A 23,734-nucleotide genomic window follows, 5' to 3' on the forward strand; every position below is an offset into this window, starting at 1 on the left:
CAGACTATGAATAATGTTGAAAGAGATTATGCTTGCCAAATCGCCAAGAACTATCCTAATTGGCTCGGACTCCTCGACTATATCTCTTGATGCTATGGGACGTCCATCAATGACTCCTACGGCTACTGGGCTGGGAAGCTTATTCAAGAGGATGTTTTATGATGAGGCAAATTCACGATCCATGAAACAAGAGTTGGCTCCAGAATCTAGGAGGGTAGATGCTAGGACTCGATGACATGTAGATGTGGTAAGCTCGACTTGTGCTGAAAAAACTACCAATACCAACACACTACAATCACAAAGCAAGAGAAAGGGTGAGTACATGGGCAAATCAAATATGATCCTTGAAAATTTGATAGTGCAATATCTTAAGTTTGTACATGTAAACAAAATTTAAATTACTATTCTTTTGTTTGCTTTAACCAAGTATTAATCTCACATCAATTCTTGCTCTCACATAGAATGAACGAACAAATTGGGTGTATTGAGTCTCACTCATTTTAACACATCTCATTTTATGACAAAACATTTTAATGAAAGAATGGCCATCCATTGTCACTACAACAACAATTTAATATTGACTATTTAGTTTTTAATCATATTTGTATCTTGCACAACGAATATCCTTCACAGATAGGAGTCGGCAATGACTTGGTTCAAGCCTAAACTGAGCTGTTAAAACCATTTTCGAAGGTTTTGCGGGTTTGATGGCTTGGTTTGGATTGGTTCAAGCCTAAGCCGAGCCGTTAAAATCGTTTTTGAAGGGTTTGGGGGTTTGATGGTTTGGTTCGGCATGGTTAGGCTTGGTTCAGTCTAAACAAAGCTGTTAAAACTGTTTTTGAAGGGTTGGGGGGTTTTGTTCAGTTTGGTTTAGGCTTACGTTTTGTAAACCAATTTGAGCTTGGTTTGGCAAGGTTCAAGCCAAACCAAATTGGATTGGACCAAGTCAGTTATGGCTAAACAGTTTGTCCACACGATTTCCTAAATCAGTGTGCTTCAAGTTTGATGCCAAACTAGTTAAGCCTAAACTGAATTGATGTTGATTCTTATTCATAGATCAGAAATGCCCCTAAACAACCATTGCTATTCATTTTGAAATACATAACAATATTTGCATAGGTTCAATTGAAGATAATTTTGGTATTGACCTTTTCAAGTAAAGCGTTTTTCCTAACATTGCCAAAAAATATATGCACAAATGTGAAGTTCTAGTGCCCAAGAAATTCAACAAATGAGAGTAAGTACATTTTTATGTCCTAGCTTCATGAAGGTTCGTTACGGATCATAAAAAAATGACTAGGTATTTTCTTTACATTGTTTTCCTTGTCCTCAATTTGTGGAACTACATACTCACACGCTCAAATCTATGATTGAAAAGGGCAAACATTTAAAAAACGGTCCATTCATTCCAAAAGGTACATATTGCAACCACTAATTGACCAAACAATCAAGTCAAAAGTATGTCTCCAATCATCTTGGCAATTTGTCATGTACTAGAAAACAGATATCGGTAAAGAATAGGGATCATTTGAAACACAAAAAGGGAGATGTAAAAGGAATATAAGGTTTTTCATCAAAATCAATATGATTTTTTCTTTCATGGCAAGATCTAATGGCAAAAAACAAACGACCACCTCTCCTTCCACATAAGATCCAAATGGTAAATTGATTTAACTTCTCACGCTTTTCCCCAATTCATTCAACCAATTCAATGTATAATCTTTCATACGATCTACCTATCGAGACAATATCATCATGTTTCCAAGGTTGGTTACATAATCCTCCCACATATTACTAAATTTGTTTCTATAGTTTCCCCAATTTATTCAACATATTCAAAGCATAATGTTCCATACCATGTACTTAACTATGACAAATATCATCATGGTATTAGTGAAGTCACAAGCAAATTCATTTTGGTATGTTTTCATGACACTAACCATATATCCCTATGTGATGCTCTAATTAAGACTTGTTCAAAAACATTATACTTTTTCAATTTGTGTCAAGTTCATAATTAGATGTGGACTCTACCCTGATATTGATGACCCTTATAAGCATGGGTGCCAATTTGTCTCTAAATTTGTTGGCTCTTCCCACTAATTAAGATTGTTACCTTCGTTTAACCATGCTCCCACTCGCACTTAAATCAAGACTCATCAACTTCATTGAAAAGACTCAATCCATGTTTAATTGGATTAATTGCAAGTGTGCAACATTTCACATAGTGTTCAAAATACATTATCTATTCTCATGATTTGTTGTATGTATGTATGTAGATATGTTAGGGTTTATATAGAATGTGTTATCTCCCTCTATTGTGTGTGAGACTAATAATATCTTTGGCATTTTCAACATGCTCATCTTGCCTACTCCAATACATGAAAGAGAGGGAGTACAAGATTGTTTTAATTCACAATAGCACTTTACCACTTATATAAGGCAAAATTATATTGTGAAAATTGTTCAAGAAAATCAACAAAATACACTACAAAATTTTTATTGTGTGTTGCTATTGTATCTATTTACTCAAGAGCTTTACTCAAAGACTTGTGTATTACATTTCCATTATTACACTTCTATGGCTTTTGTCAATAAACCCAAAACCCTTAGTTCTTGGTCGTGTTGTAAGTTGTAACCGTCTTAAGTAGGCCATGTTTGGCTTTACTAAACCATTGTAACCGTTTTATGTAAACCATTACTAAACCATGACTAATGTTATCTTACCAAGAACTAACCATGGGTTAACTTGTTTTCATTTATTGGAGAGAGAGAGAAAGAGACAACATAAGAAGGTTTTTTTTATTCATTTCTCTTCTCCTTCGTAAGTTCTCTCTCTATCTCTCTCTCTAGTGTGAACAAATCCATGAACCTAATCCTAGCCCTAACTCTATGGGTAGCCAAAACTCTTAACCGTAAACCTAACCCTAGCTCTAGCACTAACCCAAAAAACTAAGCCATGGTGGACATGTCAAACGCATACTCTCAAGTTTCAACAAGTGGGCAATCATCACCATATATATTATGGACCTATCACTTTTCAAGAAAAAAGACAAGGCTCAAAGTCCCACATCTATACTATTGACTAAGAAGGTCAAATACTTTAAAAAGAATACGGTTAAAAAAACCATTTATTTATCTAAAAAGCATTACAACCACAAAGTACCTAAAAGTATTCTTTCAATGAGGGGTCAAACCCGAAGGTGAGAGTAGTGACATTAGCGGTCAAGTAGTTAAGAGTAGATGGTTATTTGAGAGTAGCTTGTGTGTCTAAATTTAATACACGAATACAAAGTTTATAATTATGTACTCCAACCCCATACATATATATATATATCTTACATCAATTCTCACTATCATCTTCAATAAATGAACAAATCGAGTAGCATTGAACCTCACTTATTTTTGAACACATATTTCCTCTTTTTCTCAATGATTTTGTGGACAAACAGTTTAATCAAAGAATGTCAATCCAGTCAGTGGCACTACAAATTGGCAACACTTACAGTATGTACTGATTGTTGAGTTTTAAATCTAATCGCTTATCTTATGCAACAAATATTATCCTTCACAAGGAAAGCTCCTTTGAAAGGCTTATTCACCTCTCTTTATGGACAAAAAAAATAAAAACAGACTTGTTCACCTCACACACCTTCCACATTTGTATTTAAAAGGGGGACAAAAAAAACACATGATCCAAATCAAGGCAATAATACATATATATGATCAAAACATGATCCAAATTTCCTGGTATTCCAATTAAGATCCCAGATATGGAAAATATATGAATAACTAAATAAAATCAAATATTATACAACTAAAAACGAAAAAAATTTGAAACAAATTTCATCAGGAAACGAGCCAGTAACCATATAAACCCTAAAAGGAAACGCTAAATCTGGCCTAACCTGTCTTGAGTGACTCGAGCGGTGAAACTGAAACGAAAACCTTAATCTCTACTGCCCTAGGAAACCCTAAATCTGGCCTTAACCTGTCCTGACAGACCCGAACCATGAAAATAAAACGAAAACCCTAATTTCATACTGGCTTAGGACGCCCTGAATCTGGCCCTGAACTGTCCTGACCGACCCAGGCGGGCGATGAAAAACAAAACGAAAACCCTAAAGAAAACCAATAACATAGCTATGTGATCCTGAGAAAGCAGATAATCGATGGGAAATGTTACTCACAAATCAAGACATTCCAAGGAGTGTACCAATTAAATGAACATAGAAGAAATGGTGCCAATATAGTATGACACAATCTCAATTTAATCAAGCCTCAACATCAGTTGCTTCACTTAACTCAATTTAATAACATGTTCGAATACATTAAACGCCAATTAATAACTAATGGAAGGTGTTATTTGGGGGGAAGGGGGGGGGGAATTAAAATTTTAAAAATCGCTTATACAAACACCAAAAAAATTTAAGAAATTAGAGCGATCATACCGCTCCTATTAACTGATCAAACTTCACTCAAGAAATCCCATCTTCTGATGGAAAAACCTTTTCCACCTCCTAAATAATCGGGCGATCCACGACAATGATGTTACCATTGGCGTGGAGGTGGACGACAAACATATTGGCGCGGATGTGAGTGACATGTAGGCGGGAGCCATTGCATAAGATGTAGAGCTCTTCGCCAGGCCTTGGGGGCTTGAAATTCTTACTGGATTTGGGATGGATGTCCATGTCCATGTCCATGTCCATGTCCATGTTGGCATTAATCTGCAGGTTACTGCGGTTCATCATCTCTACCTTGCAAAGGCTTTGGGTTGTATTGTGAATAGTGATGGTGGCCATGGTCATGGTTTTGCAAGGGAAATTGAATGGAAGGCAGTGGAGGGGTTTGTATAATGCCATGGTCATTTACGTACATAATTTATATGCATTAGACAGTGAAGAAGAAGAAGGAATCGTTTCTTTAATGTCATAGTCATTTTTTTGCTTGCGAAACAAATTCATTTTCTTCGGAAGCAAAAAAACAAAAACCAAATGTTTTTTTGTCCCTTAACCGGAATCATTTATAGAGATAATGCAAAGAAAGACACATATATATATATATATGCAGTTTGCAAATATGTTTTGAATAAGCAATAAATATGATATATTGTGTGGTCGTGGTTGTCATATTATTGTAACGGTTGTTGTACAGAGAGAGCCACAAGAGGTGCTCTAATTGTCTTATTATTGTACTTCAGAAATAAATAAATAAAAACAATCTCTATTATTTTGGTATCTCTAATTTATTTGGCTCCACTCGTGGTGGATTGTTTAATTTAATTGTTTTAATTTTTAAAATGAAAGGCTACTTTCCCATCACGAAGGTTTGACTTGTGTAAATAAAGGAAGCACCCACGAAACTTATCAAATAACACCCTGATAATAATCCTAGTCAAATTTGAGAAATATGTGTGTGTGTGTGTATCATGTGTTTCTTCTTATGTTACTCATGTCAAACGAAGATACAGTAAAAAGGACCGACTCAAAACATAGAAGAATTGGAGCCGCCGCGGCGATCGACAAATAAATTTTCCTTCAAAAAATTTGCCCTTCAAAAAGTAAATACATCAACCATGTCTTTGCTTTACTATCCCTAATCACATCATCCTCTGCGTAATGGCATGGGCTGAGTAATTTTGCTGCATTGAAGAGGCTTTAGCTTAAATCAGGGAACCTTGCATTTAGTCCATCAATAATCTTTTGCACATAATTTTGAGATAGTTTAATACAACTTTCAAGTGATCCGTCTATAAATGGTGTCATTCCCTTAGATTTTTCAATATTGAGATTCTTATCATTGTGACTTGCTTTATCCATAGGAATTTGTTTGAAGTATAGGTCATGTCTATATGTAATGCCATCTTTATCCTTTATTTCCAAAAACCCAACTTTAGAACATCTTAAGAATTTGGATAAATACATTCCTCCATGTCATTTCTCAAGAAAAAACCTCCACAAATTAGAAATAGTAATATCAATTTCTACACCAATTGAAGTTACATCCAAATTCTCTTTTTGAAGTTTCAAGCTCAAAATATTCATCAAATGCAACACATCAACCATCATACAAAAGCAAAATTGTACACTATAGATACAAGCTTTATTATACCATTCTTTTAAGCTCTCTTTCTTCCAAGTAGTAAGTATTCAAGCATTATAGTCACTAGTCTTTCCATGACTTGACCACATGACAACCAACGAATATTATGAATTTGTAAGGATCTATGAGCATCCAATTGCATTTGCTCCAAGAGCTCTAAAATTTCATGTGTTTGGTACTATTGTTAGCCCATGCATATACCTTATTTGCAATTTTTTCTACAAGAATGAGCTCACGGATATCTCTATGTACATCTAAAATAACCAATGCTTCTCTATGAGCAATACAATGTACACCAACCAAATTTGGGTTATCATTTTTCATTAATGTTACTGTTCCAATTTCACTACCAACGCACCATAAGTGGCTAATCTAATCAACTTGTTCATGTTGATGCATCGATCGCCTAATATGTTTAATACACGTTCATATATAGTTCTACCTTTACCATTAGGAATTTTCAACAAACCCATATATTCAATTTTCTTAGGCCCACAACCACCACATTGCAAGTATGTAATATATACAAGGGAAAAGTACCAGGATACCCCTGGAAGTTCGTCTATTTACCATAATGCCCTTGGAAGTTCCAAATTTACCAAACTACCCCTCTGTCCAAAAAGTTACACTTTATAAAGTAATTATACACTCAAATCTTTGATACATAGGACTAGTTCGGATCCATTTCTTCCATCTTTAGTAAATAGGGCTTGTAGATTTGAGTGTATAATTACTTTATAAAGTGTACTTTTTTGGACATAGGGGTAGTTTGGTAAATTTGGAACTTCCAGGGGCATTTTGGTAAATAGACAAACTTCCAGGGGTATCCTGGTACTTTTCCCTATATACAATGAGGTGCAACTCTAATCCATTGTCAGTACTTTCATCTAGCATCAAAGAGTAGTATGGGGAATTTATTAGGCTTGAGCTTTGAATTTCTAGAAGATATTTCCCAAAGGCAACCAAAAATTCAAATTCTCTATATCTACTAGTATAAGATATATAATCATGTTGCTTAGGCATATTAGGCACCTCTAGTAGCATAGCCAAATCACATAATTCTTGAGAACCTCTGTTGCAGACATTTACTCTTGAGAAGAAAACCCTAACAGGTCGAAAACAGACACAGTAGAAGACATGGATAGAGGCATGGCTACGTCGCTCCCGGTGGAGAAGCTTGACAGGAGCAACTACGCATCCCGGTCTTACAAGATGCACCAGTACCTGCTTGGACACGGGTACTGGAGTTATGTCGAAGGAGCGAATGATGCGGCGCCCGACTCGCTCGCCTCTATCAATGTTACCGTAGAGGAAGACGAGATGGTGCAGGTATGTCTCGGAGGCCTGGCGTCCAAGTTCGGAGCGTTCCGGACTGTGGTGTGTACAAGGGAGAATACCCCCTCATTCTTCGACTTACAGTTGATGCTCCTTGTAGAGGAGAACCACACCGGTGCATCTACCAATGCATCCCTGGATAGCCGAATGCTGTACACGGGAACGGATCGGCTCCATGGGCGTGGTGGAAGAGGTGGGTCGGCACACAATGGAGGCGGCCGGCAAGAGCAGGAACGGAGGCACTATGAGCGTGCCGACAGCAGTTCCGGGACTTCCACAAGCAGGGGGAGTCAAGGTGGTGCCGGAGGCCGGCAAGACAAATCCGCTACGGAATGCTGGTACTGTGGCAAAAAAGGCCACAGGGAAAACGAGTGTTGGAGAAAGCGTGCCGATTAGGACAAATCCGGATCCGGCAAGACCGGTAAGGATGGCCGGCAAAACTCGCACTACACAAACGGATTAGGAGGATCCGGAACCGGAAAGGCCGGTAAGGGGCCAGCCTTGGTGATGAATCACAAGGCAAACTCAATGAAGAAGACCACTTCCAAAACGGAGGAAGTGTGGTATGTTGATTCCGGCGCGTCGAACCACATGACGAGCCACAAAGAGTGGTTCTCCTTTCTGGAGAAACCGGATCAACCAGGAGTAGTCGAAACCGGAGACGACACTCCTCACCCAATCGTGCATGTCAGAGAAGTCCCTCTAAGCCACGTCGGACAGAAAGGGAAGCTGATGAACGTATTACACGTTCCGACAATCACGAAGAACTTGGTGTCCGTCGGTCAGATTGTCGACCAGGGGATGCAGGTGCGGTTTACACACCTCGGGTGCTTCATTGAGGATGAGGGTGAAGTCATTGCGCAAGGGCGCAGAGACGGGAGGATGTTTATCCTCAACACCAATGACTTTGGCACCGCTCTGTTCGCGAAACGACAGAAGGTCGAGTCGGACATCGACCTGTGGCACAAGCAGATAGGCCACGTCAACTACCGGAGGCTTCAAGACCTGCAAACGAAACAAGTCGTTTTCGGTTTGCCGAAGTTCAGCGGCCAGAGAGCCAAAATTTGTGAAGTCTGCCAACTTGGGAAGCAACACCGGCTTCCATTCCCCACCGAACGGAACCGGAGCCGTAACAAGCTCGATCTCATCCATTCGAATGTGTGGGGACCGGCACAAAGTGTAAGCCTTGACGGGAGCCGATACTTCGTCTCCTTCATCGACGACTATACTCGACATACTTGGATCTACCTCATTGAGCGGAAGAGCGAAGTCTTCGACTGTTTCCGGAGCCTCCAGAAGATGGTGGAACGGGAATCGGAGAGGAAGATCAAATGCCTTCGGTCGGATGGCGGAAAGGAATATTTTTCTGGCCAATTCACTAGTTATCTGCAGCAGAAGGGAATTTGGCGAGAGTTCAGCTGAAGATACACACTGGAGCAAAACGGTGTGGCCGAAAGGAAGAACTGGACACTCGTCGAAGCGGCAAGGGCAATGCTGGAGGAGAAGAGCATGCCCCGGTTCTACTGGGAGGAGGCGTTCTGGACGGCCGTCTACATTCAAAACCGCATTGGTGACAAGGTGTCAGCTCATGAGCTGTATTTCGGGCGCAAGCCGAACTTAAGACACCTTCGGATATTCGGCAACATAGCGTATGTGCATGTGCCAGATCAGAAGCGGAGAAAGCTAGATGCAAAATAGGAAAAATGCATCCTAGTCGGCTATGCTCAAGAGCAAAAGGGGTATAAGTGCTATAACCCCCGGACGAAGGAAGTCCGAGTTAGCCGGGATGTCGAGTTCGATGAATCGGCATCCTGGTACTCCGTACCGACTCCGACTTCCGATCCCGACCCAATGTCGGAAGATCAGGCCAGTGAGCCTGAATCAGCCCTGGCAGAGGATGATGAAGCTGTTGGGAGACAGGTCCCTCCGGATGGGAAGGGAGAAGAACAGTGCCGATGAACAAACTCGGCCGAGGCCGAAACCGGATGAGGAGTACCCGGCTACGGAGAGCCGGATGGTGCAGACCCGTTGTGAACCGGATGAGGAGTACCCTGCTACGGAGAGCCGGATGGTGCAGCCCCGGTGTGAACCGGATGAGGAGTACCCGGCTACGAAGAGCCGGATGGTGTAGGCTCGATGAGAACCGGATGAGGAGTACCCGGCTACGGAGAGCCAGATGGTGCAGGCCCGGTGAGAACCGGATAAGGAGTACCCGGCTACGGAGAGCCGGATGGTGCAGACCCGGTGAGAACCGAAGGAAGAGACATATTCGTAAATATGTTTCTGAGAGCCCATCGAGGCTATATTTGTAAATAGCCGAAAAGTCATATTAGTATAAATATGACTTAGGGAAAACTTTTTTGTGTTGTTGTTGTCATTTTCCTTTTTGCACGAGATTAGTGTGTGTAATTGTACAGAGAGAGAGAGAGAGAGAGAGAGAAAGAGGTCGTTGCCTCTGTTGTAACCGCCGCCTGTGGCGAAGATTTGTGAGCACGAGGTCGGTGCCTCAGTGAACTCATTGTTGTATATTCCTACATAGTGACAGTTTGCAACCTGTGGGCTGCCGTGGTTTTTCCTCTAGTTTGGGGTTTTCCACGTAAACCTCCTGTGTATTCTCTTCTTCTTCTTGTCGAGTTTTATTTCCCGTTTTCTGTGTATCATTCTAAGCTCGGTTGTGGCCGAGCATCGCGCATAAAGAACGTTGCGTTCTCGTCAAGTGGTATCAGAGCGAAATGACACAGAAAATGGACGAATCGTTTGGCGGCATGTTCAAGCTCACCGGCTCCAACTATTCAGTGTGGAAGTCGAAGATGAGGTACATGCTCGTGGTTAAAGACTTCTGGCTACCGGTTCAGTTCGGGGACAAGAGACCGGACAAGATCGACGCCACAATATGGGAGGTGATGCACATGAAGACAACGGCGTACATACGGTGCTTCATCGACATGAGCCTATACAACAACTTCAATGAAGAGAGCAAGGCTCATGAGCTCTGGGAGAAGATCGGCATAATGTTTCAAAACAAAAATGCTATCAATCAGGTGTCGGTATTCCGGAAGCTAGTAAGACTCCGGTACCAAGATGGCTCCAGCATGGCGGAGCACATGAATGCCTTCCAGGGGCTGATCCACCAGGCAACTTCATTGGAAGTACCTCTCGCTGATGAGGTACTAGCGCTACTCTTGCTCGGTTCCCTCCCGGATAGTTGGGAGACGTTGGTTGTCACTTTGGGCAACGCCGGGCCGGAAGGAAAACGGTTATCCCTAGCAAGAGTAAAGTCGAGCTGGCTAGATGAGGAGGCGCGTCGGAAAGATAAAGATACGAGCTCCGACTCCAAAGCACTACTTACCGAATCGGAACGCGGAAGACATAGAAACCGTAGTCCCCAGAACCGGGACAAGTCAGGGACACGGTCAAAGTCAAGGGGGAGGCCTACTTGTTTCTATTGCGGCAAGCCGGGACACTTCCAGAAGAACTGTCGGCACTTCCGTAAAGACAAGGAAACCAACGGTGCCGATTCGAAGTGGACCCCGGACCGGAACGGTAAAGACTGGAGGGGGCCGGACCGGAAGGGAACGACGGCAATCGCGGCAAGTGAAGAAGAGTTGATGCTCATCACTGAGGAGAGTGAGATAAACCTTGCCGGCGATGAGATGACCTGGGTGGTAGACTCCGGAGCGTCGTTCCACCTTACCCCGGACCGGAAATGCTTCTCATCCTACTCAGCCGGTGACCACTGCTGTGTTCGGATGGGGAATGAAGGTACATGCAGAATTGTCTGCATAGGAGACGTGTGGCTGTCAACACCAACCGGATGCAAGTTGCTGCTAAAGGATGTCGGACACGTTCCGGAGGTTCGTCTGAACCAGATATCAGTCGGTCGGCTAGATGATGAAGGCTACACGGGTAGCATCCGGAACGGGGTCATGAAGTTCAGCAAAGGGAGCTTGATTGTGGCTCGGGCCCGGAAGGTCAACACGTTGTACCTGATGAATGCCAGGTTATGTCCGGAAGAAGTGAACGTGGCATTCGACACTGCCGATGAGCTGTGGCACAAGAGGTTGTGTCATATGAGCGAGAAGGGGATGAAGAGGCTTGCAGACGACAACCTCATTCCAGTGAAGAACGTGCACTTACAGAAGTGCACTGATTGTCTGGCCGGTAAGCAGAACCGAACCTCCTTCCGACCAAGGCCACCGATGAGACGTAATGCACAACTGGAGTTGGTGCATACGGATGTGTGTCAGGTAGACACGAAGTCACATGCCGGAGCGCAGTACTTCGTGACGTTCATAGATGACCACAACCGGAAGCTGTGGGCCACACCGTTGAAGACGAAGGATCAGGTGTTATCCGTCTTCAAAGAGCTCCACGCGAGAGTGGAAAGAGAAACCAGCCGGAAGCTGAAGTCGGTTCGAGCAGATAACGGAGGAGAATACCGGGGGCAGTTCGAGGAGTACTACCGCTCGAAGGGAATCCGGCTCGAATTTACCATGCCGAAGACGCCGGAACTAAACGGGCTGGCCGAGAGGATGAGCCAGACCATAATGGGGAGGGTCTGGAGTATGCTAGCGCATGCAAAACTACCCAAGGAGTTTTGGGTTGAGGCACTGTCGACGGCGACATATGTGATAAACAGATCACCCTCAGTACCCTTGGACGGAGACACACCACAGAGAGTATGGACCGGTCAGGAAGTATCCTACCGGCATCTGAAGGTGTTCGGGTGTCTCGCGTACGTGCATGTGGCTAAGGACCAGAGAGGAAAGCTAGATCCAAAGACCCGGCCATGCATATTCCTCGGTTACGGTGACGATGAGTTCGGCTACCGAGTGTGGGACCCGGTCGACAAGAAGGTATTCCGGAGTCGAGATATTATCTTCATGGAGGACAAGACGCTCGCCAATTGGGAGTCGGAGAAGAAGATAATGAACTCCGAGTCGACTGGTAAGGATCGACTCTACGATGAGCAAACCTAACCGGCAAGAGACCGGTTAGCACTTGAGGGACCAGCCAGTTACGGTGAGGATACCGAACAGGCTGAAGAAGAAGTAGTGGAAGCTGAAACCGGAACCGGCCTAGACCCCGAATCGGATTCGGATGAAGAGCAGATGGACGAGCCGGTTACTGAAGCCCGAAGACGGAGATATCCTCTTCTCAGAGAGAGAAGGGCGCCCCAGAGATTTCCGGATGCAGAGCATGTTCTGCTGACCGATGAGGGGGAGCCGGAAAGCTTCGAAGAAGCGAAGGAAGACACCCACAGCCGGAAATGGTTGAGTGCCATGCTGGATGAGATGGATTCCCTGCATGAGAACCATATGTACGAATTGGTGGAGTTGCCGAAAGGAAAGCGGGCACTCCGAAACAAGTGGGTGTACAAGTTGAAACCGGGAGATGCCGGCAACCCCCCGAGATACAAAGCCAGGATCGTGGTGAAGGGGTTCCAGCGGAAGAAGGGCGTGGACTTCGACGAGATATTTGCCCCGGTAGTAAAGATGACCTCCATCCGGACGGTGCTGAGTATAGCAGCAAGCATGGACCTCGAGGTAGAGCAGCTGGACGTGAAGACGACATTCCTTCACGGCGACCTCGAAGAGGAGATCTACATGCAGCAACCGGAAGGATTCGTGGAGAAAGGGAAGGAGCACCTGGTATGCCGGTTGAAGAAGAGCCTGTACGGACTGAAGCAGGCTCCCCGACAATGGTACCGGAAGTTCGACTCCTTCATGACTGATCAAGGGTACCACAAGACGCAGGCTGATCACTGCGTGTTTGTGAAGAAGTTTGAAGGAGGCGACTTCCTGATACTCCTTCTGTACGTGGATGACATGTTGATCGTCGGACGGGACCAAGTCAAAATACGGATGCTGAAGAAGGCTCTCAACCGGACCTTCTCAATGAAAGACTTGGGTCCGGCAAGACAGATGTTGGGGATGCACATCATCCGGAACTGGTAAGCGAAGCAATTATGGTTGTCACAGGAGAAGTATGTGACAAAGGTGCTTCACCGGTTCAACATGTCAGAAGCGAAACCAGTCGGATTGACACTTCCGGCAAACTGCAGGCTATTCGGCAAGCAAAGCCCTAAGACAAAAGTAGAGAAGGCGGATATGATGAAGATTCCATATGCCTCTGCCGTTGGGAGCTTGATGTACGCAATGGTTTGTACTCGACCGGATATAGGATACGCAGTCGGAGTGGTGAGCCGGTTCATGAGTAATCCCGGCAAGGAGCACTGGAACGCGGTCAAATGGATACTCCGGTATTTGAAGGGCACTTCAAATATGTGTCTCCGATTCGGCTCCGGAAAACCTCAACTGGACGGTTTCACCGATTCAGACATGTCGGCTGATGTGGATACCAGCCGGTCTACATCTGGGTATGTAATGACATACGCAAGGGGAGTTGTTTCTTGGCAGTCGAGCCTGCAAAAGACGGTTGCATTGTCAACCACGGAGGCGAGTACATGGCAGCTGTGGAAGCCGGCAAGGAAATTTTATGGATGAAGGACTTCATCGGAGAGCTCGGTAAATGGCAAGAGGAATACCGACTCCATTGCGATAGTCAAAGTGCCATCCACCTTGCTAAGAATGCGGCCTACCATTCCCGGACGAAGCATATCCAGCGGAGGTATCACTGGATCCGGGAAAGAGTAGATGACCAGGAGTTCGCACTGACGAAGATCCACACGGCCGAGAACGTGTCAGATATGCTGACCAAAGTGCTGACACCCGACAAGCTGGACGCATGCCGGAAGAGGATCGGATTGGTAAGACACCCCATGCCGGAGTGAAGGGGGAGTTTGTTGGGAGACAGGTCCCTCCGGATGGGAAGGGAGAAGAACAGTGCCGATGAACAAACTCGGCCGAGGCCGAAACCAGATGAGGAGTACCCGGCTACGGAGAGTCGGATGGTGCAGGCTCGGTGAGAACCGGATAAGGAGTACTCGGCTACGGAGAGCCGGATGGTGCAGACCCGGTGTGAACTGGATGAGGAGTACCCGGCTACGGAGAGTCGGATGGTGCAGACCCGGTGAGAACCGAAAGAAGAGACATATTCGTAAATATGTTTCTGAGAGCCCATCGAGGCTATATTTGTAAATAGCCGAAAAGTCATATTAGTATAAATATGACTTAGGGCAAACTTTTTTGTGTTGTTGTTGTCAGTTTCCTTTTTGCACGAGATTAGTGTGCGTAACTGTACAGAGAGAGAGAGAGAGAGAGAAAGAGGTCATTGCCTCTATTGTAACCGCCGCCTGTGGCGAAGATTTGTGAGCACGAGGTCGGTGCCTCAGTGAACTCACTGTTGTATATTCCTACATAGTGACAGTTTGCAACCTGTGGGCTGCCGTGGTTTTTCCTCTAGTTTGGGGTTTTCCACGTAAACCTCCTGTGTATTCTCTTCTTCTTCTTGTCGAGTTTTATTTCCCGTTTTCTGTGTATCATTCTAAGCTCGGTTGTGGCCGAGCGTCGCGCATAAAGAATGTTGCGTTCTCGTCAGAAGCCGGGACTCAAGATGAGAGTCCGGAATCGTTACGGTTGAGTGGACCGAACGAGCGACTGAGTCGGTTGGACTAGTCGGATGAAGAGACGGCAAGTGGTGGAGACTCTGTCGTGCTCTCCCCGCGCAAGGAACCGAGGAAACGGTTCACGCGCAAAGAGAAGGGGAAGAGGAAGATGCCGGAATTCGAAACCGGCAACGATTAGTCGGATCGGTGTGTATCCGACTCCGAAAAGGAGAAAGGCGGATCTTCGGCAACAAAGACTGAACTGGCCAAGAAGGGCCTCAAATCAGGTGACGGTGCGTTGCGCCGATCAACCCGCCAAAAGGATCCCGTCATGCGGTACGGGTACAATGAATACATGGCGCATTATTATGCGTACATGACTAAGGTAACAGAAGTGCGTGAGCCGGAGAGCTACGCAGAAGCGGCAAAGGACGCAAATTGGCGTGCCGCTATGGACTAAGAAATGCGGGCACTCGATGCCAACGAAACTTGGGACCTAGTTGATCCTCCCCGTCACTGTAAACCGATCGGATGCAAGTGGGTGTATAAGGTCAAGTACAACACCAACGGTTCTGTTAACCGGTACAAAGCCCGGTTAGTGGCGAAGGGATACGCGCAGACCCACGGAATCGACTACGACGAGACCTTCGCTCCTGTGGCGAAGATGACGATGGTTCGTGTGGTACTGGCGGTTGTTGCGGCAAGGGGGTGGCATCTTCACCAGATGGATGTGAAGAACTCCTTCCTTCAAGGAGAGCTTGAAGAAGAAGTCTTTATGACTCAGCCCCCCGGATTTCAATCGGAGATGAACAAGTCGGCGGTATGCCGACTGAAGAAGTCGCTTTACGGCTTGAAGCAAGCCCCCCGAGCCTGGAATGCGAAGATCACGCACCGGTTGCGTAAGCTGGGGTTTGGTATATCTGAGTCGGACTCTTCGTTGTTCATCCGGCAAGGCTCTGACGGTCCGGTATGTATACTCTTGTATGTGGATGATTTAGTCATCACCGGACCGGGTCTTCCTGAAATCAACTGCGTCAAGTCCCAGTTGTCGGACGCATTCGAAATGAAGGACCTGGGGGACCTTCATTATTTTCTTGGGATCGAAATGATCCGGATCCCCGACGGCATATTGCTCTCACAACGACATTACGTGTTGAATATGCTGTATAAGTTCGGCATGACGGATTGCCAACCTGTCTCCACACCCCTGGACCGGAACCAAAAGCTCCGTCCCAACTCCGGACCGGCCTGCAATGAGAAACGGTTCCGACAGGTTGTCGGAAGCCTGATCTACTTAACCATCACCCGACCCGACATCAGCTATCCGGTCGGCATGGTAAGTCAGTTCATGCAGAAGCCGACCGTGGAGCACCTTCAGTGCGTGCAACGAATATTACGGTATGTCAGCGGCACTAAGGACCGGGGACTGCTATACAGGCGAGGTATACCCGAAGAGCTTGTCGGTTACACAGATGTTGACTGGGCCGGCGATGCGTCTAATCGCCGCTCCACTTCCGGATACATGTTCTCCATAGGTAGCGCGGTCGTTGTGTGGAGTAGCAAGAAGCAGCCCACAGTGGCTTTGTCAAGCACTGAGGCTGAGTACCGGGCCGCTACCGTTGCCACTTGTGAAGCCATCTGGCTTCGGCGACTGCTGCGAGACTTGCGGATCGAGGTACCGACCCTGATCCTGATTTACTACGATAACATGAGCAGCCTGTAGCTCGCCAGGAACCCTGTGTTCCATGCTCACACAAAGCACATCGAGGTGCACTACCACTTCGTGCGTGAGCGGGTCCTGAGCGGTGAAGTTGACCTACGGTATGTTCATACGGATCAGCAAGTTGCCGACATCTTCACCAAGCCGCTCGGATCGGACAAGTTGCAGCACTTTACCGACATGCTTGGTATTCAGCATCTCGATGTGCCGCACTTGAGGGGGAGAAGCAAGGGCAAAGTCTCTACCGAAACGGGCAAAGGCCAAAAAACTGTTGAACCCGTTGGTAAGAGGAGAGCCGGAAGAAGAGGAGACAAGAAGATGAAGGAAGCCGAGTCGACGAAGGAAGTCGACACATCCGAACAGGTCGGAGCAAGCAGCTGTGAAGAAGAGTTGTGCACTCAGGAAGAGAAGTGCATGCTGTGCGGAGGTCATCACGACGGTACTGACCATGATGCGGAGTTGAATGAAGAATTCGATTTCGATTCACCGGCTGAAGAAGCCGACGGAAGCATGGAGAAGGCCAAGACTCGGAAGTGGTTCGATGTGGTGAGAGGCCTGAAGCCGAAGTCGAATCGGAGTGTACTGATTTAGACAAGAGCTGGAACGAGTCGGAGACAGCTGACTCGGATCAACAGATGGATCCGGATGAGTCGGATCGACTGAAGGACAAGGGGACACGGACACAACGGAAGTCGATGCCATCGTGGGAGAACCGACGGATCGGCAAGTGCCGGAGTCACAACAATGTGAGTGCTGAGATGGGCCTATTGAGCAGACATGCCGACCGAGAGGGTCGAGGCGCGCAGAACCAAAGGGGTCGCGGCAAACGAGACCGAACCGGACGAGGAGCGCGAGCAAGGCGGAGTGACGCCATGAGAAGTCGGTTGGAAGAACCGACTGCCACAGAGGTCGACACTACGACCCCACCTCAGGTTGAGCTTGAGGGGGAGTGTTGAGCGGCAAGCTCAACCGGAGCCGGATCGGCTGAATAAGCCGGAGCCGGTAAGCGAGACGGATCGGGCGAAACGGATCGGTATGACGGTGAGCAACCGAACCGGCAAGCAGTGGAGGTCGGGTGCAATCCGTAACCGGAAGTCCAATCGGAAGCCTAGTATAGGATAAACTACTAGGTAGCAATAGTCTAGTAGTAAGTGTCAGATGCTCGTGTGAGCATTGAAGTACATGGTACTTCTGTCAGTCCCAAGAGGACTTGTATAAATAGTGCTACTTAGCACAGTATGTATATAGAGTCTGAAAATAATTTTGAAATTACGTTCTACTCTCTCTCTCTCTCTCTCTCTCTCTCTCTGTGTTGTTCTCTGTTTTACGCTTCCGCAAACACTCACGTTTTCAATTTGTAACTACTAATACATGTACTATTGTTTTGGCCTTAGCAAAATTTGACAGTATTAACAAAATTTAAACCTTCATTTTTATGTTTTTGTAAAATATATGCCCGTCAAGATTGATGGTTTCATTTTTAAATTAACCTTCATATATGGTTAAATTTGCCAAAAACGGTCAAAACAGTCGTCAAAAGGCAACATTGGTGGTGATGCTTTGTATAGACCTCATGCTTACTAAACACCTGCTCCAACCAAGTGAGGCGTATGGAGATGAATGCAATGACACTGTCAACATAATGAAATGAAATGCCTAGCTCAATTAATTCATTAAATGTTAGTATAGCGCATACTTGCCCAACTTTTATGCCAAATTCACGTAGGATGCTACTTGAATTTGTAACCATTTTTCATATGGAATACACAAGGTGTACTTAATCGAACTAGTTTCTAAATGAGATAGACATATATTAAATTCACATCAATATGTTTTAATTCAATTACCACCCATTCCCTATCCAAGATATGTATGGATGTGGTCTAGATGATTAGTAACGAACACACACACACACACACACACACACACACACACACACACTAGAAATATGTACAATACAGTAGATGTAACATACTCATTTAAGAGTTTTCATGGCTGTTGAAAAAGAGAGAATGGAGATCGAAAGATGTTGGTGCAACATAGGCTGACAAATAGTTGAGGTTACACATGTTAAATATGAGCTTTTCTATTGTGTCATGTGCTTGGAAGCCATGAAGCGAACTTTGTGATCTTGATAGACATTATCGTATTGAGCATAACCAAGACACTAGAGTAATCACATCTTCTTGTCCCCTAGACCTTGCAAGCTACAACAACAACAATCATTGTTGGGGATGACATCAATCACAAGCCATATGAGCCATGTGTGTATGTGTGTTGTTGGTATTCATACGTTTGACAAAGCGTCCATATGTGAGAGCAATCGTGAGCAACATAGCATGTAATAAAATATGTTTGATTATGAACTTGAAAGCGTGCACACACACACACGCACACACACACACACACACACACACACACACACACACACACACACACACACACACACACACACACACACACACTACAAAAATATGTTGAAAGAAATTGATTACAATGATTTATACAAGTTAAAACTCAATAAAATGCTTCATATTAAAATGACAATTTACTTTTTATGTATGACATAGGATTGACAATTTTGTTGATATATATATAATATATATGACATTGAAATAAACCAGAAGGGAACTTATAAGTTGACAAATGGTAAGGAGCCAAATGGAACCAAATTTCCTTGATGCCACTATAGAATGTAAGGGTTGAATCCATAACCTTCTAGGGTCCATTGGACAACCCTACCGGTTGAGCTTTCTCTCTCTCTCTCTCTCTCTCTCATGAAGCCCATGTTCCCATATTCACTCCTTTTCGTTGGAGGTGCGTTGTCTCACTCATAACACTTCTTTTGGTGACCACAACAACGACCACAACAACAAGGATGTGAGTGACATGTAGGCGGGAGCCATTGCTGCTGCAGATGATGTAGAGCTCTTCGTTAGGCCTTGGGGGCTTGAAATTCTTACTGGATTTGGGAAGGATGTCCATGTCCATGTCGGCATTAATCTGCAGGTTACTGCAGTTCATCATCTCTACCTTGCAAAGGCTTTGGGTTGTATTGTGAATAGTGATGTCCATGGTCATGGGCTTGCAGGGGAAATGGATTGGAAGGTAGTGAAGAAGGAAGAAGGAAGGCAGTGGAGTGTTTGTATAATGCCATGGTCATTTACGTACGTAATTTATATTAGACAGTGAAGAAGAAGGAAGGCAGGGCCGGGTGGGTTGGGGGCGGGGAATTGTTTCTATAATGCCATGCTCCTTTCTTGTTGCAAAAAAGCAAATGTTTTTGTCCTTTAACCGGAAGCATTTATAGAAATAATGCCAGATCATCATTTACGAAGAAGACATATCTGTAAATATGTTTTGAATAAGCCTATTGAGGCTATATTTGTAAATAGCCCTAAGTTCATATAAGTCTAAATATGACTTAGGGCAATCACTTTATAGTGTGGTCGTTGTTGTCATATTGTTGTAATGGTTGTACAGAGAGCGACAGAGGGAGAGAGTGTGAGATACAGAGTGATACTTTGTTGTAATTGCTTTGTGTAAACATGTCCCATTAGGGATTGGCAATGGCTCGGCTCAAGCCTAAACCGTTGGCTTAGCCAGCTTAAAGCGGCTTAGCGGCTTAGCTGCTCGGCTCGGCTCGGTTTAGGCTTGAACTTTCCTTAACGGTTTGAGCTCGGCTTGGCTTGGCTTGAGCCTTGCCAAACCGGTTCAAGCCGGCTAAACCGTTTAAGCCGTTTATAATGCCATGGTCATTTTTACAAACGACCTTTTCACTCCTTTCTTGTTGCAAAAAAGCAAATGTTTTTGTCCTTTAATGGAAAGCATTTATAGAACCAACGCCAGATCATCATTTACGAAGAAGACATATCTGTAAATATGTTTTGAATAAGCCTATTGAGGCTATATTTGTAAATGTTGAGAATCAAGCTCAACTTGATCTAGTGTGTGAACTCACCTTGAGAGTGAATAGACACTCCAGCGATCAAGAGTCACCATTATGTCACCACTTTGTATTCTAGCATTTAGTATGAGTCATAGAATCATATTCTATGACACATAACTTATGAGCTTTCACATTCCCCATGCTCCATGAGTCTTGTAGTTAATGAAGAGAGAGGGTGACTATATAAAGCATCCTCCTCCCACCTTGTATAATGTTGAGTCTTTCTCCTTTGTTAATATACTTAACTTTGCGTATTCTCTGTGTCTTACTCTTTGTCTCTTGCACTCTCTCTCTCTCTCTCACACACACACACACACCCACATAACGCACATCTCTCACCTATTCCGCTACACAAGAATCATACCCAATTCTTTACATGGTATTAGAGCGATTTGGTAGCTCGATCTAGCCCACTCGCCTGATCGTGATCATGTGTTGAGCTCTACACCGACGTTCAAGAAGAACCGGCTCATCGCTATAGTAGTGCGACTACATAGTTCGTATTCAAAGAGAGAAGAAGAAGAAGAAGAAGAAGAAGAAGAATCAACATAGTGAATACTCAAATGGGGAGCGCTCTCCCTACCGAGAAGTTGGATCGAAACAACTTCGCATCTTGGGAGTACAAGATGCACCAATACCTTGTCAGACAAGGCTATTGGAGCTACATCAAAGGATCACACGAAGACCGACCCATCGAAATGGCTCCCGGATACGCGACATGGGAGCAAGTTGCAAGCCGTGTGATGTATTGCTTGGCGACATGTGTTCACGATCACATGCTCGGCTACATTCGTGCAGCCATGACGCCGAAGGAGGCATGGGAAAATCTACGAAAGATTTTTGCGGCGAACACAACTGCAAGAAGGCTTCAACTCCGGCAAGAGTTGAACAACATTCAACAAAGGGACATGTCCATGATGACATACACCTTGAAGATCAAGGAGCTTTGCGACTCGCTCGGCTTGATAGGCGTATATATCGATGATGATGAGATGGTGCAAATATACCTCGGCGGCCTCGCACCACGATTCAGCGCGATGCGAACCGCCGTTCTAGTACGGGAGAAATCTCCCTCCTTTTTCGAGCTCCAATCAATGCTATTGGTCGAAGAAAACCATGTGTGTACAAGGAGCAATGAGTCGGAAGGCCACATGATCTACACGCTCTCAAATGGAGGAAAAGGATGCGGACGAGCGAGAGGCCGATTCGGCCAAGGACAAGGCGGATGAGGTCCGACCTACGACAACAACTCCCAATTTCGGCTGCAAAACAGAAGCCAACGAGGAACCTTCGCAAGAAGGGGGAGCTTCCACTTCGGCCCGAGCTGTCAAAACGCAACCGAATGTGGATATTGTGGAAAGCTCGGCTACCACGAAGAAGAGTGCTGAAAGAAAATGCGCGAATCGGCTTCCACAAGCCGACAACTCACGAATTACGCGCACAATTCCGACTACGAAGAGTATAGCGGAATGTACGGGCACAAATCCGACTACGAAGATCGTGGCGGAATGTTCATGATGAAACATAGAGCAAACTCTATGTCGGCCTCTACCTCAACTAGTGCCCTCAATCCGGCGGACGTATGGTTTGTTGACTCCGGAGCCTCAAACCATATGACATCTCATAAAGAATGGTTTCTCGAACTTCGAGAGCCGGACCGACCCGGTTATGTCGAAACTGGACATGACACTACGCACCCGATTCGGCACATCGGCGATGTTCCGTTCGGCGAAAGAGGTAAGCAAACATACATTAAAAATGTCTTGCATGTTCCCACCATCATGAAGAATTTGGTCTCAGTCGGACAAATGGTTGAGCAAGGGATGCAAGTACGATTCGACCAAGAAGGGTGCTTCATCGAAAAAGAGGGCCGAATCATCGCGCACGGAAGAAGAGAGGGCCGGATGTTCTTTCTCGATTCACACGAGATTAAATCCGCCATGTTCGTAAAAAGCACGAAAGCCGACTCCGACATAGAGCTATGGCACAAGCGAATCGGCCACATCAATCTCAACAAACTCAAAGTAATGAAATCGAAAGGAGTCGTCATCGAACTCCCGACATTCAAAGAGAAGGAGATTGAAAGTGTATGCAAAGCGTGCCAAATCGGCAAGCAACACCGACACCCATTCCCAAAAGAGCGGAACGTGAGCAAAGGTCTACTCGACGTAGTCCATTCCGACGTATGGGGACTGGCGCAGACGGCTACATTTGGAGGAAGCCGATATTACGTGCTCTTCATCGACGACTTCTATAGGCACACGTTTCTCTATCCAATGTGGCAAAAGAGAGAAGTGTTCAGACACTTCCAAAGGTTTAAAAACGAAGTAAAAAAAGCCACTAGTCAACATGTACGATGCAGTCGATCAGATGGAGGCAAGGAATACTTCTCGGATAATTTCACGGCGTATCTCCGAAAGGAAGGAATTTGGCGAGAATTCACTTGCCGATACACTCCGCAACAAAACGGCATAGACGAGTGCAAAAATCAGCACATCCTCGAAGTAGCGCGGGCCATGATGAATGAGAAGCATATGCCCAAGTCATATTGGGCCGAAGCTGCAAATACGGCTATCTACCTAATGAACCGGTGCACAACATCCGGAGTGCACGAGGTCACTCCGCACAAAAAATACTTCGGAAAGAAGCCGGACTTATCTCACACCCGGATATTCGGCGCGATAGCGTACATGCACATCCCCGACGAGAAGCGTCAAAACCTTGACCCGAAGTCAAAGAAATGTATCCTCGTAGGATACTCACTGGAGAAAAAGGGGTACAAGTGCTACAACCCCTCAACTCGAAAATCTCGAGTAAGTTGAGACGTCATTTTTGACGAGTCTGCATCCTGGTACGCACTAGAGACAACTTCGACTCCGACTCCGCTCGACCCGGAATCCGCCGAACAAGAGATAGAGGATGAAGATCGCATTACGCGCATGTTCGAAGAAAGTTCGATCGCGACCCGACTGAGTGGAGCACAAGAGCCTTTGAGCGATCAAAGCACATCATGGCCTAGCCCGAAGATGGACAAAGGCAAGGCGAAAATGTCGCAATACAAAGACGATCGCTTCGACGACGATGAGTCGACTCACTCACTTGACAGTGAGTTCGGTGG

Source organism: Azolla caroliniana, unplaced genomic scaffold (genome assembly GCF_043228905.1).
Source record: "Azolla caroliniana isolate FFs.n. ecotype wild unplaced genomic scaffold, voAzoCaro1.0.p SCAF_18, whole genome shotgun sequence".
Taxonomy (NCBI): Eukaryota; Viridiplantae; Streptophyta; class Polypodiopsida; order Salviniales; family Salviniaceae; genus Azolla; species Azolla caroliniana.